This window comes from Cebus imitator, unplaced genomic scaffold, assembly GCF_001604975.1.
Source record: "Cebus imitator isolate Cc_AM_T3 unplaced genomic scaffold, Cebus_imitator-1.0 Scaffold259, whole genome shotgun sequence".
NCBI classification, from domain to species: domain Eukaryota; kingdom Metazoa; phylum Chordata; class Mammalia; order Primates; family Cebidae; genus Cebus; species Cebus imitator.
Window position 1 is genome coordinate 1649643 of NW_016107574.1, and position 15018 is coordinate 1664660.

Sequence of the window (15018 nt, forward strand, 5' to 3'; positions counted from 1 at the left end):
GGGCGACTTCCCGTGGCTCCAATCACCAGCCAAAAGGGCCCCGGACCAGTGTATTTTGTATGGAGAAGCGGGGCTCTGGGGCTCCGACAAAGCAGCCGCGCGGGGCAAAGCAGCGGCGCCGGCCGGCAAAGCCGCGCTGGCCGAAACAGCCGCGCTGGTGACCGTGAAGCACCTCCTCCCAGGAATTTCCTAGTCTGTGGGCAATAAAAACGCGGCGTCCACTCACCCTCTGCGCTTTTACGGGGAGCTGCAATCCTGAGCTGTTCCTAAACGGCCATCTTGGATCGGACCTCTAATTCTATTATGATCAGAGAACATACTTTATTTGACTTCAGTTTTTAAAAATTTATTGATACTTGTTTTATGGCTTAGCATCTAGTCTATTGTGGTGAATGTTACATGTGAAATTGAAGTAGAGTATCGTCACATCCCAGGAATCCTCTTGTGCACCCTTCTGGGTGTCACTGCTCAGAGAGAAACCACTATCCTGACTTCTAACAGCATACATTAGTTTATTTTTGTACTTTTTATTGAGAGAAGCATATAGTGTGTACTCTTTTGTGTTTGGCTCTCTTAATGTTATGTTTCAGTGGAATTTATCCATAGTTTATTTCATTCTCATTGTGTATAATAAAACTGTGTTATATTATATGAATATAATCTGTACATAATATTTATGTAATATACTGTAATAATATGAATATAATATAACTGTAGTGATATGGCTTGGCTGTGGCCCCACACAAATCTCAACTTGAATTGTATCTCCCGGAATTCCCATGTGTTGTGAGAGGAACCCAGGGGAGGTAATTGAATCATGGGGGCTGGTCTTTCCTGTATTATTCTTGTGATAGTAAGTCTTAAGAGATCGGATGGGTTCATCAGGGGTTTCTGCTTTTGTTTCCTCCTCATTTTCTCTTGCTGCCACCATGTGAGAAGTGCCTTTTGTCTCCTACCATGATTCTGAGGCCTCTTCAGCCATGTGGAAGTGTAAGTCCAATTAACCTCTTTTTCTTCCCATTTTTGGGTACGTCATCATCAGCAGCATGAAAGTGAACTAATACATGTAATATATTAATTATAATATGTGATCATGATATACACTGTATCTTATACACTTTCTCTTCTTATGAAGACAGATTCTTTAAAATAGATTCCAATAATCCCTCGCTGTCTTCCCAAAACACTGGTACAGATAATCTTTCTTCTTTAAGAGAAAATTTTCTACAGTCAAATATAATTGAGAAATATACATATATAATATACATATATAAAATATATGAATATAATATTCCTATATACAATAATACTATATTATATGAATATAACAGGTCAGTTTATCCATTCTGCTCTTGATGGGCATTTGGATAGTTTGAATATATTAACATGTTTTATAGAATCTTTTTATATCTGTGGTTAAAAATTCATGTTACACAGAAATACAGGTAAATATTTATCTATACATACATACTGTGTGTGTATACATACCTGCTACATAGTCTTTGGGAAAATGATTGTAAGAAATACATAAAAATATTAGCCCTTAGTACTACTGCTAATTGATTTTTTCAATTGTCTTTCTTCTATCTGTTCTTTTCAATTTTCTCTATTTAATAACTATTCATTCAGTACTCAAAATAAAAAACCAGTTCATAAAGGACTTACACCCTGCCAGATTAACCCAGCCATAAATTTTTGGCGCTTACTAAAATTTACCAAACCCATGGCCCAGAGCAGGGCTCCTCTGAGTGGCAAAGGCCAGTAACCAAATGATTTGTCTCCTGGCCCATGTGACTGTAAGTTTACTGATCAATCTGAGTTCAATTTGTAAAAGAAAAGTAGATCTTCAATCCCTAATTCTCCAGTCTGTTTATCACAAAAAGGAAAATCTGTTATTCACTTGTCATAATGTAGCATATGGAGAAAGAGCAAAGACACGCTAAACAGCAGATCAGCACTGGGGTTTTATGCCAGTGCTGGCAGTGATTTTTGCTTTCTCTAGTGTTTTTCTCTTAAAGTTGTTTCTCTTCAAGGAATGGCAGCAAAATTTTACTTGGCTTAATTCCCCAAGCTCTCTTTTTAAAATCAGAGACCAGAATATATTCCTTTGTCTTCTATCTTTCATATGCTCCTTTTCCCCAGCCTCTTTTTATTTCCAGATTATCTATAAGATTTACCCTGAAACCCTAGTTTGGAGAATATGTCTATACAATGGACAGAGATTGTAGTATACACTACATCTTATGAGCCTTCTCTTCTTATGAACACACAGTTTCTTTAAAACTGATTCTAATAATTCCTGGCCATCTTCCAAAACCACTGGTGCAGATAGGGTTACCAAATCTTCTTTGGGAGAAAAATTTCTACGGTCAAATATATTTGAGAAATATTAGGCTAAGACAATTAGACAGATTTCCTCCTTGTAATGTTTTTAGAAGCATAAGTGAGTTGTGAGGTCTCAGATGGCTGAGTAGTTATGATGAAGCATTTTCCAATAAATGAGATGGAGACTGCGTGTGCATGTGTGCGTGTATGAAAATGTTTTAGCACAGAGTGGAAGGAGGGATTCTAGGAATATCTTTGTTAAGTGCTGATTTGAGTTCCAAAACTCTAAAGCCTACAAGAGCTGGACAGAAAGAACAAATGAGTAGCGTCTGCAACACTGGGGTAAAGTGGGTCCTTCGGAACCAGGCAGACACTTCTCATCTCTAGCTAATTGCTGCCATGCTAACGTCCAGGCCCAGGACTGTTAGATCTTCTGATTTGTCAGGAGTGAAGAAAAATCTAGATTTTTCTGTAAAATACCCTAAGTTTTAGGTGTTGAGAAACAATTTGAATGTTTTAAAAAGCACTGAGTTGATCATACAAAACATGCTTGCCAACTGGATCAGCCCACAAACTGACAATTTGCAAACATCCATCACTTACCACAGAGTGCTTTGTGCTAGCTGATATTGTTCAGGATACTATGTATGATATTTAAACCATGCATTATATTATGTAGTTTTTCACATACAGGATGATAACAAATTAGTTCATTCACTGAATACTACTAATAAAACACAGTGCTAAGCACTCAACCGTAAGGTATTTAACTGAATCTTGGTCATATGAAGGCATATATTAACTAAATTTTAAGGTGAAGAAATGGAGAAATTAAAGAAATTAAGTCAGTTATTCAAGGTCAAAAGTTAGTAAGTAGTAATAGGTGAAAGAGGCAGGATTTAAATCTGAGGTCGTGCTTGACTCCAAGTTTGTAAAGTTTACTTCGAATCTTATGGTCATACCTTATGTCTTCAACTAGCTTGGAGAATACATAATAGATACTCAGTAAATAGCTCTTGCATTTATGGTATTAAATATAAACTCTTTGAAAATGAGAATCATACCTTCTACTTCTATAATGTAGTTTCTTCTGTATAGAATTTTCTTAGAAATATTGGTTAGTAAATTAATCATTGGAAAGTGGACTCATTCATTCATTCATTCATCAACAATAAAGAACCTCTAGAGCTGAGCACATAGTTGGTTCTCAAAAATCACCAATTAGGCTGGACACGGATTTTTAAAAAATAAGACCTCAAAGGTATAGATACCAAAAGCAAAAATAAACAAATGGGATTATGTCAAACTGAAAAGCTTTTCTACAGCAAAGGAAACGATTAATAGAGTGAAGAGACAACCTATGGAATGGGAGAAGATATTTGCAATCTATGCGTCTGACAAGGGGTTAATATCCAGACTGTATAAGAAACTTAAAAACTCAACAGCAGAAACCCAAATAACTTATTGAAAAATGGACAAAAGATCTTAAATAGGCATCTCTCAGAAAAAGACATACAAATGACCAATAGGTACATGAAAAAATGCTCAACATAATTCATCTTCAGGGAAATGCTCATTAAAACCACAAGTGAGATATCACTTCACTTCAGTTAGAATGGATGTTATCAAAAAGACAAAGTAAAACAAATGTTGGTGGGGATATAGAGAAAAGGTAACTACTTACGCACTGTTGGTGGGAATAGAAATTAGTACAGCCGCTGCAGAAAACAGTATGGATTCCTTAAAAAATAAAAAATAGAAAGGCCGTATGACCTACCATGTGATTCCAAAACTGGGTATATGTCCAAAGGAAATGAAATCAGTATGTTGAAGAGATATTAGCCCTCCCATGTTTAATGCAGCACTATTCAAAAATAGCCACGGTATGGAATCGACCTAAGTGTCCAACAATGAATGAATGGATAAAGAAAATGTGATATACACACATAATGGAATATCATTTAGCCATAAAAAAGAATAAAATGTGATCATTGTGGCATCACATCATGGATAATCCTGGAGAACCTGAAATAAGCCAGACACAGAAAGACAAATATGACATGTCTCACTCATACATGGAACTTAAAAAAAAGTTGACATCACAGAAGCAGAGAGTAGAACAGTACTTACTAGAGTCTGGGGAGAAGAATAAGGAGAGAGATTGTTTAATGGGAACAAAGTTATATTTAGGAGAATTAAATTCTGTTGTTCTGTTACATAATAGGGTAACTATAATTTACAGTAAAATATTATTCATTACAAAATGGGTGGAAGAGTGTCTTTTTAATATTCTCGCCACAAATGAATGATGAATACCTGAGGTAATGGACATACCAAGTACCCTGATTGGATCATTATACAACATAGATATATATTGAAACATCAAATCATACTCCACAAATATGTACAATTATGATATGTCAATTAAAAATGAAAACTGACTTCTTAATATATTCTTAATATATTACTGAAGAAGTATATAGCAGTGGAATAAAGTCCTTTGACTTCAAGTCACGAAATTTGATCTTGATATATAACTTGTCACCTAATAGTGCACCTTTTTCTAAAACACTGTAGACTTTAAGTCTTCCAATCTGTAAAATAAGTGTTTTGCACTAGAAACTCGATGAGTTCTATTCCAGCCCTAAAAAAATCTATAACTCTAACTGATCTATGTTTCTGTGGAGACCAGCCTGGGAAACTAGAGTTTTGGTATGAGTTTGCCAGTGGCAGTGTTTTGGTTAGGATAGTTCCTGTTGGCAAGTAACAATAAACAAAAGACAACCCTCTTCCCAGCCCAGTCATCCCAAGCCAAAAAAGAATGTCCTGGCTCAGAGAGCTTCAAAGTCCAGAATTGATGTTGACTTCAAGTATAGTTTAAAACATTTTTGCCAGAACCCACCATTTTCCCCTCTCTCTGCACAGGCTGTGTACCTCCATATGGTGGCTTTATTCTCACTCCCCTTGGGATCACACAATCTCCAAACTTTATATGTTTTAGCTTCACCTCTAGCCAGAAAGAGAGAACTTTGTCTCCCTTTCCTCCTCTTCCAAATAGATGCAGGTTTGGGGTCCAGGTTTCACTCTGTTAGATAACATTGAATTCCTATTTCTGAAGCAATCACTAGAACCAGGAGGATAGGATGTGCTGATGAGGTAAACCAGTAGTTCTGTATTCTGGCTTCACTTTAGTTACCTAGAGTGGTTAAAAAACATTTAATGACTACGATAAAATTATCACAGAATATCTGGGGATGGGATATAAGCATTAGCGTTTTCTAAAAGCTACTCAGTTGACTGTTGTGCTTCCATGTTTGAGAACCAGTGATTTAGGCTATTTAGTACCCAACCGTGGAAAGGTGATTAAGGTCAATGCCATATGAAACTCATAGACTGAGAGTTTGGGAGGTATAATCTAGCAAAGGGAATTTAGATCATGATTTATCCAAAGAAGGGTGAAATGATCCTGGATAGTATAAAAAATGACCACATCCTCTACTTTGAAATAAACATAATTTGACTCCTCTTCTTCCCTGTTGTCTCTGTTTTTCCCTATGTAGGTAGAAGCTGAGATTCTTATAGGATTCTGTGGCCTGATGATTCAGCATCCAATAGCCTGAGAGTTAGAAGTGCAAACCCAATAGAGTTTCAACTGGACATATTCCTTTCTCTAAAAAAGTGACAGGTCATCAGAGATGGAGCATGGTCTTTTCCCTGGGGTGGTACGGGAGTGGGGCAAAGAGAGAGGAAGTCAGTGAGACCTTGCCTTCTCCTAGAGATGTTCCTGCCCGTGTATTCCATCTTAAGAATTATACTATTTCCATTTACCTTGAAATACAACACCTTTATGGCCAGCCAACCCGTTTTCCCTTAGAAAAGTGCATTCCCAGCTTCATGAAAATATAGAACATTAACTCCTGAATTCATAAGCCAGCCCTATTCCCAGGCAGTAAAGCCTCTGAAAAAGATGAAAAGCAGCAAGAAAAATAAGCCGAGTCTTACGGTTTCCCAGAGCCCTGACTGCATCTTCCGGGATACAGAGACTCTTGCCAAGGCCCATACTGACCTCACTCAAGGTCTCAGAAGGTCTCCAGTTGCCATTAGTTCTAGAGTCTTGCAGTGATGCCTGGTGAGATTGAATTTGTTGGTCCTCAGTCCTCCTATCGTTGTTCCAGCCAAACAAATTCTTGCATAGCCCTGAATGCTACATGTCTTAGACCAAGAACCACACCTTGGCCTGGCCTCACAGGTCTCCACCACCTCTGATTATACCCATCCTAGAATCTGTTTTTTCATTGCCCTGCTCTCTTTAAGAATCTTCAGAAATAAAAGGTATATGACTGGGAAGAGAAAAGAAACTTCTCTATGCTAGGCTCAGACACTTTACACATCTTATCTTCAAAACATTCCAAGGAATTGGGTATTATTATTGCCCAGCTAGTGATTAAGGGGACTTACTAGCTATGTGTTATACAGCCGGTAAATCACTGAGTTCAGATTTGATGTCATGTTTTTCCAATATATCAAATTCAACATATTAACCTTTCTGGTATTAATAGTTTTCTTTCCCATGAGGATCACCAGGGTCATTGAAAGCAGTGCCTGTGTCTAGTACACTGTGGAAATCCCTTCTGGCCCAGAGTGGCTACTTGGGACATATGTGTTGCATAAAAATATGATGAGTGGTGAAGATATTTTTGACTTGGGAAGGAGGTTTCAGCTTCCCCTTAATACTGAACTCTTCCAGTTCACTGACCAGTTTTGTTTGTCAAAACTAAGACTATAGATGTGTCTGGATTCCTTCTGGCAGCTCAGGCATGTCCCAGCACTCCTTAGCACGTGTTCTCAGGGTAAGAAAGTGCTGAGGAACTTTCCAGACTTGCACAATCTCTTCTTCTTTTACCCTTCTCCTGGACTGCTTATGCAAGGGCCTTATTCTAGCCCCTTCTCAGAGCAAGAGAACCTCACCAGAGTGACTTTAAACCAGGCACATGTACTTCCTATAAAAACCCATGAAAGAAGACTTACAGTGAGTTCTCAAAATATTTGGAATTTTGAAATCAAAGCATATTAGAGGGCGAATTACAGCAAACTTGATTTAGTCCATTTCTCTTATTTTATGACCTTCCCAAATTACAAAAGCATCAAATATTATATATACTATTGACTAGTTTTGTATAGAGGGCAGATTCTCCTATTCTCTATTAGACAGGTTGAGAATGATAAGATTGGAGCTATGTCTAGAACACTTAGCTATTTAATTCCAAGGGGTTCAAATTAAATGTGAAAGTGAGGAAAGAATCTTGAGAGAGTCCTATCATCAGCCTTGGTCCCCTGACCCTGAGACCACTGATCACTGCCTGTGTTCAGGAGAAGACAGATATTCTGGCAGAAAGGGCTGTGGAAAAACACTCTCATAGCCAAAACGAAGGGATTTTTGAAACTGTAATTAATACCTGAGATCTGTTGATTATGAGTTAATCAAAAGGGAGATTATTCTAAGTAGACCTGAATTAACCTGGTGAAAGCCCTTAAGAGACGGACTGGGGTCTCTCCCTGTAATTAGAGACTCTGTCCCTAACTCGCCTTGAAGAAGCAGGCCCTATAATTCTACACTGCAGGAAAATCAGTTCTTTCACAGCCCGGAGGAGCTTGGAAGCTCTTTTCTCAGTGTGGCCAGTACCTTGATTGCAGTTTTGTGAGACATTAAGCAGAGAAGCCAATTAAGCTATGCCTGGTTTTCTGCCCCACAGGAACGGGAAGATAATAAATGGGTGTCATTTTTAAGCCTCTAAATTGGCGTAGTGTGTTACAAAGCAATAGAAAACTAATATACTGCCTCTCCTCCCATGACTTTGTGAAGGGTAATGGTGAGTTATTTTAGTTTGGATTTTGGGTGGGGGTGAGAATAGTGCTCGTACTTTCCGCTATTTTTATACCTCCATGTCTAAGACAAATTGAGGCAGGGCACTGTTCAGCATAAGCTTAGTTAACAAAGATATTACTTGTTAATATGATCATTACTGACCCTTGGGGGCATTGCTGCTTTGAAAATCCCCCCAAAGCAGAAAATAAACCTAGGTTGTCGGGGTGGGGGGACATGCGTGATTTAAACATACTATGTCATCCGAATCCTCCAGCAACTCTGTGAGGTAGTATTAACCCCACTTAAGGATACAGTAAGCAAGATGTAGAGAGGAAAATCCACTTAATCAATGCCATTTGGCTGTTAAGAAAAATTGTTGAAAACACAGCTTTGTACCCATTTGATGTGTTACTTACCCCCTCAGGTATTATTAATTCTCTAGGTGAATACACCTTTGTATGATGTATTAGTTTTCCATTGTTCTGTTGATGACATCCATTTTCGTATGGTTGTAGGACTGAGGGCCCCAATTTCCTTCTGGCTCTTATTTGGAGATTGCTCTCAGCTACTGGAGGCTGCCTGCAGTTCCTAAAGGCCACTCACTGTCCTAGAGGCTCCCTGAAGTTTCTTTCCACATGGACCTTTGCAACATGGCTGTTCCTTTCTTTGAGCCAGCCAGGAGCACCTACTAGAAAGATGGAGTATTCTTATGATGCAGCCTAACCATGGGAGTGATGTCTCATTACCTTATCTATATTCTATTGATTAGAAGCAAGTGTCAGGCCCTGCCTATCCTCAAGGGGCAGTGATGGGTTTTAAGATATTCACTGAGGTCCCCATTAGCAGGGCATTAATTCTATGTTTGCACTCTTTGTGATCCTTAAGGTCATTTTTTTTTTTTTTGCAGGTTTTGGTGGTTCCTTGAAATTGGCAAAGAGAACTAGTCAGCTGCAGAAGACAGAAAGCTACTGATGAAGATGTGAGGATTTACAGTGCTTGATCTTCCCTAATCAACAGTAAGTTATTAATACTCCAACACTTTATTTTTGCAAAGCTGGGAGAAACACCCTTAAGCATTCTAGCTGGTTGTAAGGAAGGTAGGGAGAAGAGGGCTCTGCAAAGAGAACAGGAAGAAGGGACTCAGTTTTCAAGTAATCAGATGAAGGCTTCATTCCTTCAACCTGGAGACAAAGTCCAAATTAATTTGCATGATTTTTTTTTCCCTGTGAATGAAAAATACTTGAAAGTAGACAAGCAACTATTTCACCTGGGCCACTGAGTAAGGTACTATTTTTATTAATACATTGTCTCCATTTGAATGTGTGGCCTTTTGGCCTGGCATGTATAGAGGATGTATTCAGCATATAAAACTCATCTGCGTGTTCCTAGAGCCTCCTCAAAGCCCTGAGGAGCTCGGGGTAGTAGATCAGCAAGAATCCAGGGTTTTGGAGTCAGATTCCAGATTGGGTTTTAGCCTGCCCCTTGCTAACCCTGTGCCACTGAGCAAATTATTTCTTCTTTTGTGAGCCTTAGATCTTTCATTTGTAAAATGAACTTAATAACACCCAAATTGAAGATCAAAAGAATGGATACTTATGAAAGAGCTTATAAAGTAGAAGTGCTCTATATATGAAGTACCACTGGATTATTAAACCATGGTAGTTTTTTTCATTGAAGTTTTGAGTACAGTTAAAAAAATATATATAGAGAGACAGAGTTTCACTCTTGTTCTGCGGGCTGGAGTGCAATGGCACCATCTCGGCTCACTGTAACCTCTGCCTCCTGGGTTCAAACAATTCTCCTGCCTCAGCCTCCCAGGTAACCGGGATTATAGGCACACACCATCACACCTGGCTAATTTTGTATTTTTAGTAGAGATGGGGTTTCTCCATGTTGGTCAGGCTGGTCTCAAACTCCTGACCTCAGGTTATACGCCAACTTCGGCCTCCCAAAGTGCTGGGATTACAGACACGAGCCACTGAGCCTGGCCCTTAGTCAAGGGATATTTTTATCTGACAGTGTTAGTATCGAAAACCACAATGCTTTTCCTTAGACTCTAGAATGCTAGATAGTAAGGACATTGATTTTCCCCAACGTAGTAATGCTTATATTTCACATATTTTGAACTTCATAAGATTTCTACAATGCTCTTCAAGGATTTGTACCAAAAATAATCAGAGGACTTCAGAGAAATGCCATAAACACATAACGGGAAAACAGGTGCTGTTTAGGGGAAAAAGCTTTACTTGTTAGCGGACAAAAATTATATGCAGGAAGCTTGTATAACGTGGCAGTTTTTTCTGTTTCCAGAAAATGTATCCATGGTTCACAGAATAAAGAGCAGGACTGGGATAAAAGCTGAGAGTCCTATGCTGATTTTCTCCCATGGGACCAGGGAGCTTCTTGATAGTTGAAGGAAGGGTTCTTTAATATCCTCCCTTCTGCTTTTGTTCTAGTTTCTGATGAATTTGGCCACAGGAAAGCAGTGAATCTTGCTGTCTACAAATATAGCTGATTTTAGCATGAGTTAAAGAATTCAGCCTAAAGAAAAAGTGAGATGAGGAGATAAAAGTTCAATTAATATCATTTTCTTTATTCCAGTGCAGTTGAGACTAGGGCCTTTTTGCCAGCACATCCTTGGAGACTTTCTTCAGTTGGTTTTCAAATAATTGGCCTCTTCTTATTTCTCTTGGGCATTCATTCTACCATGTAATGGAGCTGACTCTTAGGATATTCTTGAGATCATATTATTGTATACAGTTTCTTCATACATTTTCCTCTATTTAATTTCATGTCTATGAATAAATCAGTAAGAATAAAAAAAGAAGGAAACTAGGTAGGAGATGGACTGGGCAGGGAGGAGCAGTTGTGGGTTGGTGGGAGGAGGGAGCGGAGGCAGGACCTGTGATAGTGAAGGGCTAGTTGGGGGAAAATGGCCCTCTGTGGGTCTGAGGAGGCAGCAGCAGCTCAGGATTTACAGCGAATTTCCCTCCTAATTTTGAGCTCCCTCTGAGCTGAAGTGTGCCTCAGGATGTTTACTTCAGTAATCTGATTGGATTTGATCAATTTTCCGGTTGTTAACTTCCGATTGATACGGAATCCATTACAACATTCCATGGCTATCCATGTTAGCCTGCACAACCCAAGTGTTTAACATCAGTCCCGGGAGGACTGGAGAGTGAGGGTGAGGAAGACAGCCTCTCCTCTACATTTTGACTTAGCCAGTGCTTTTCCCACAGACTCAACCCATCCCCTCCTTCAGTTTACATTCCCGTGTTGCTCTGTGGTTGAATGCTGGCTTACAAAGTACAGTAGTAGATTTCTGAAAGAAACACAAAAGGGCAGACCCACAGCATACAAGAGGGCTGGATAGACGAAGGTAACACATGGCATTCTTAGGGTTCCGTTGTAAAAAGATACCCACAAGAAATATTCAAAGAACTGTTAATATCAGCCAAAGGTAAGCGTGCTTTAAACATTTAAGTTACACTTTGCTTTCTATTGTTACTGGACCCCAAAGCCAACTGTAGCTGCCCTCAATGACCTTCCATTATTGCCCTTGGAATAAAACTCACAATCATCCACATGAACCACAGGACTCTGCCGGATGGGATCCTTGTTGTGCTCTCTGGCCTCACATCTGGCCAGTCTTGCCTGCATTCTGGCCACACGCACCAACATCCATTTCCTTGAAAACATCAGCCTCTTTATGCTATGCAGCCCCAGTACACTGAATCAAGCCCCACTCACCTCCCATACCATCTCAATTATCCCATCTTTAGAGAAAGCTCCTCTGACCACCTTGCTCGCAGACTAGGTCAGCCCCTTATTGCGAGCTCTCACAGGACTTGGCCTCTAGAGAAGGTGTAATTAAACACATAATCTCATGGTACACAGGCAAGGGTATTCACTTCCCTGGACTGTAAACTCCAGGAGGACAGGTACCTGGTCTGCTTTGCTCATCTGTACCCCTAGAGCCTGCTGGTGTTCAGTGCATACTGGAAACTTGCCCCTTTCTCTAGGAAAAATGGCACTGTAGCTTACAGCCCATGCTCAGAAAAAGGGCTGTTTATAGCAGGGTGCAACCCCTCCCGGAATAGCCAGGGAATGACCCCAGGATGCAGTGGCCTATGGTAATGGTTGTTCAAAGTGATTTGAACAACTAACATCTCTTGTTTAAATGGATTAAAATAAGCCTTTTCAAATGGGAAACTAGTTTGTTGCCAGTTTAAGTCATCAAAGCAATACTCTAATGGTCTTACAGGTAACTTCCAGTGGATTCCTGGGTTAATTAAACACATGATCAGAAATATACACCTCTTCATGCTGTTAAAACACCTTTACAAATGAATTCCCAATCTCCTGAGTATTTTGTGTGCTTTCCCTGACTTCTTAATATATACTTATATAAGTGTTTTTTCTCATTTCAATTGTTAACCCACTGAGAAGTGAAGACATCTTTGTTTCTCTTTGCTTCTTCACAGCAGCTGGTGCATTGTTAAATAATGCTTACAATAATACTTAAAGATAACAACCATAGCATACGTCTTGGGAAAATTAAAAAGCTCTTAGAGTACCTTTTTATTTTTCTTATATAGTGGGGAGCTCACTGGGATAATTAAGTCCAGTTAAATGTAGATAAGGAGGGTGTAGAGACTCAGTGGTGTTCCTAGGTAGGCACAAACCAGCCATTATCCAGAAACTGTATAATCCAAAGGCACCAGTTCCTTTTACTAGTGAACAGGAAGCCTGTGGTTTCAAAGTCGCCGAGACACACTAATACACTAGTAATTTTGGAAGAAAGGAGGCTCTTCCAGCAGCCTTTTTAGGGAAAGGGGCCATGAAGATTTGGAGAAATGGGAGTGAACAGTATTAAGGGTCCTGAGAGGAAGACATGGGGACTGAAGTGTCTAAGCAGGACCGTGACACCATCATCATCGCCTGTGTTAAGTTGGTGAGGAGCTTCCCACGTAGCCTTGGCTGGTGTTGGGGACATGAGAAGGCAGCACAGAAGCGGGAGTTCATGTTCCCAACTTTTCTGTAAGTCCTGAGAAGGAATGAAGAAGTCAGTAGCAGCTGATACTGTAACAGCCCAAACTGAACCACCAATATTAAGACACATGGGCTCAAGAGGAGGTGACTAGGGAGAGGGAGAGATCAAGGATTTTACCTTTAAAGTCCTTCTTTACTCCCATCCCGGGGTGGCAGGGTGGGGTGGGGGTGGGGTCTCTTCTCAGCAGGATTCCTCCTGCTCCTGCTGCCTGTTTGCTAGCAGCTCTTGCTGTCTCAGTTGGCACTGAGGTTTCACTGCTTCTGGTGGTCAGTATCATGAGTGCGTCTTTGCAGTTAGATTAAGGAGACTGTGGTCCATCTTCTGCCACTGTCTTGGCCACCTCAGTGCATGGTACAGATATAGTTACTGTACAAATCTTACATTTGAAAATAGCCTTGCTCTTTATTCAAGTCACACATGTAGCAGTCATTGGGTACACCCTACCAATCCTTCCTGATATGATTTGGTCCTAATGCCAACCTCCTAACTGAATGGCTCTGCATTTTCACACCTGGCTACTTTTTGCAGACATCAGAATATTTGCAGATATCAGAAATCATAGCGTGCTTTTCTTGGAATCAACTGTAATTGTAGAAGTTTCATTACTTTTTCTTCTCTCAATGTTTAAACAATGCTACAGTTGTTTGAGTAAACACTGGTTATTGATGATGCTGGTGGTCCAGCTTCACTTCCTGCTGTGTGCTTTCATTGGCCTCCTTTCTGGGTCATGTTGTTGGCCTCTTGCTGGGTGTTCCTGGATGCTTGGCCCTATGGGTGGTCTGAAATAGCTCTTGTATTTCTTTACTGACTCTGTAAAGCTTTTTAAGATTTTTGGGCTCTGTGGAATTACTTTGTTCTTGCTGCTTTCTGAAGTAAATCCATAATCATGCCTGTTCTATTATCCTCTGATTTAAAAACTTAGATGCATAGTCTAGAGCCAAGATGAAATGTTTTTTAAACTAAAAACACTTTAGTTTTTTAAACTAAAAACACTTTAGTTTTTTAAACTAAAAATTTAGTAGGAAGCCAAGCAAGAGAAAATTGTGGTATCTTCAATTTCAGCTGTTAGGTAGAATGACAAACTGGAAGAAGGACTGAAATAGATGTTCATCTGTCCTTTGCTACTACCTGGCCAAATTACCTTGAACTAGTCATCTTAACTTTTGTGATCACTGGTTCTTCATCTATAAAATAAAGAGATTATAATAAATGGACCAATTTGAAGGCCCTTATTGGCTCTACATTCTAGGGAGACATAACACACAAACCTCAAAGGCTTGTAGAGGAATGGAACTGTTCTAGTCCAGCCGGAAATTTGGACGTGACTAATGTAAAGATCATTAGAAGGTGGAATAATTATGAGTTAGATGATCCACTGCATGAAAAGGAGTCTCATGCATGAGGTTATTGTGTGCGAAGCTATTACACAAGGCCAGTAGAAGAGAAAACAGGAGGAAAGTAAAAAACAAAGTACTTAGTCTATACAGTAAGCATAAAGTAGTGCTAAGCACTTGGTAAAAATTATTATTTTGTTTATTTTTTTTTTTTGAGACGGAGTTTTGCTCTTGTTACCCAGGCTGGAGTGCAATGGCACAATCTCGGCTCACCGCAACCTCCGCCTCCTGGGTTCAGGCAATTCTCCTGCCTCAGCCTCCTGAGTAGCTGGGATTACAGGCACATGCCACCATGCCCAGCTAATTTTTTGTATTTTTAGTAGAGACGGGGTTTCACCATGTTGACCAGGATGGTCTCGATCTCTTGACCTCGTGATCCA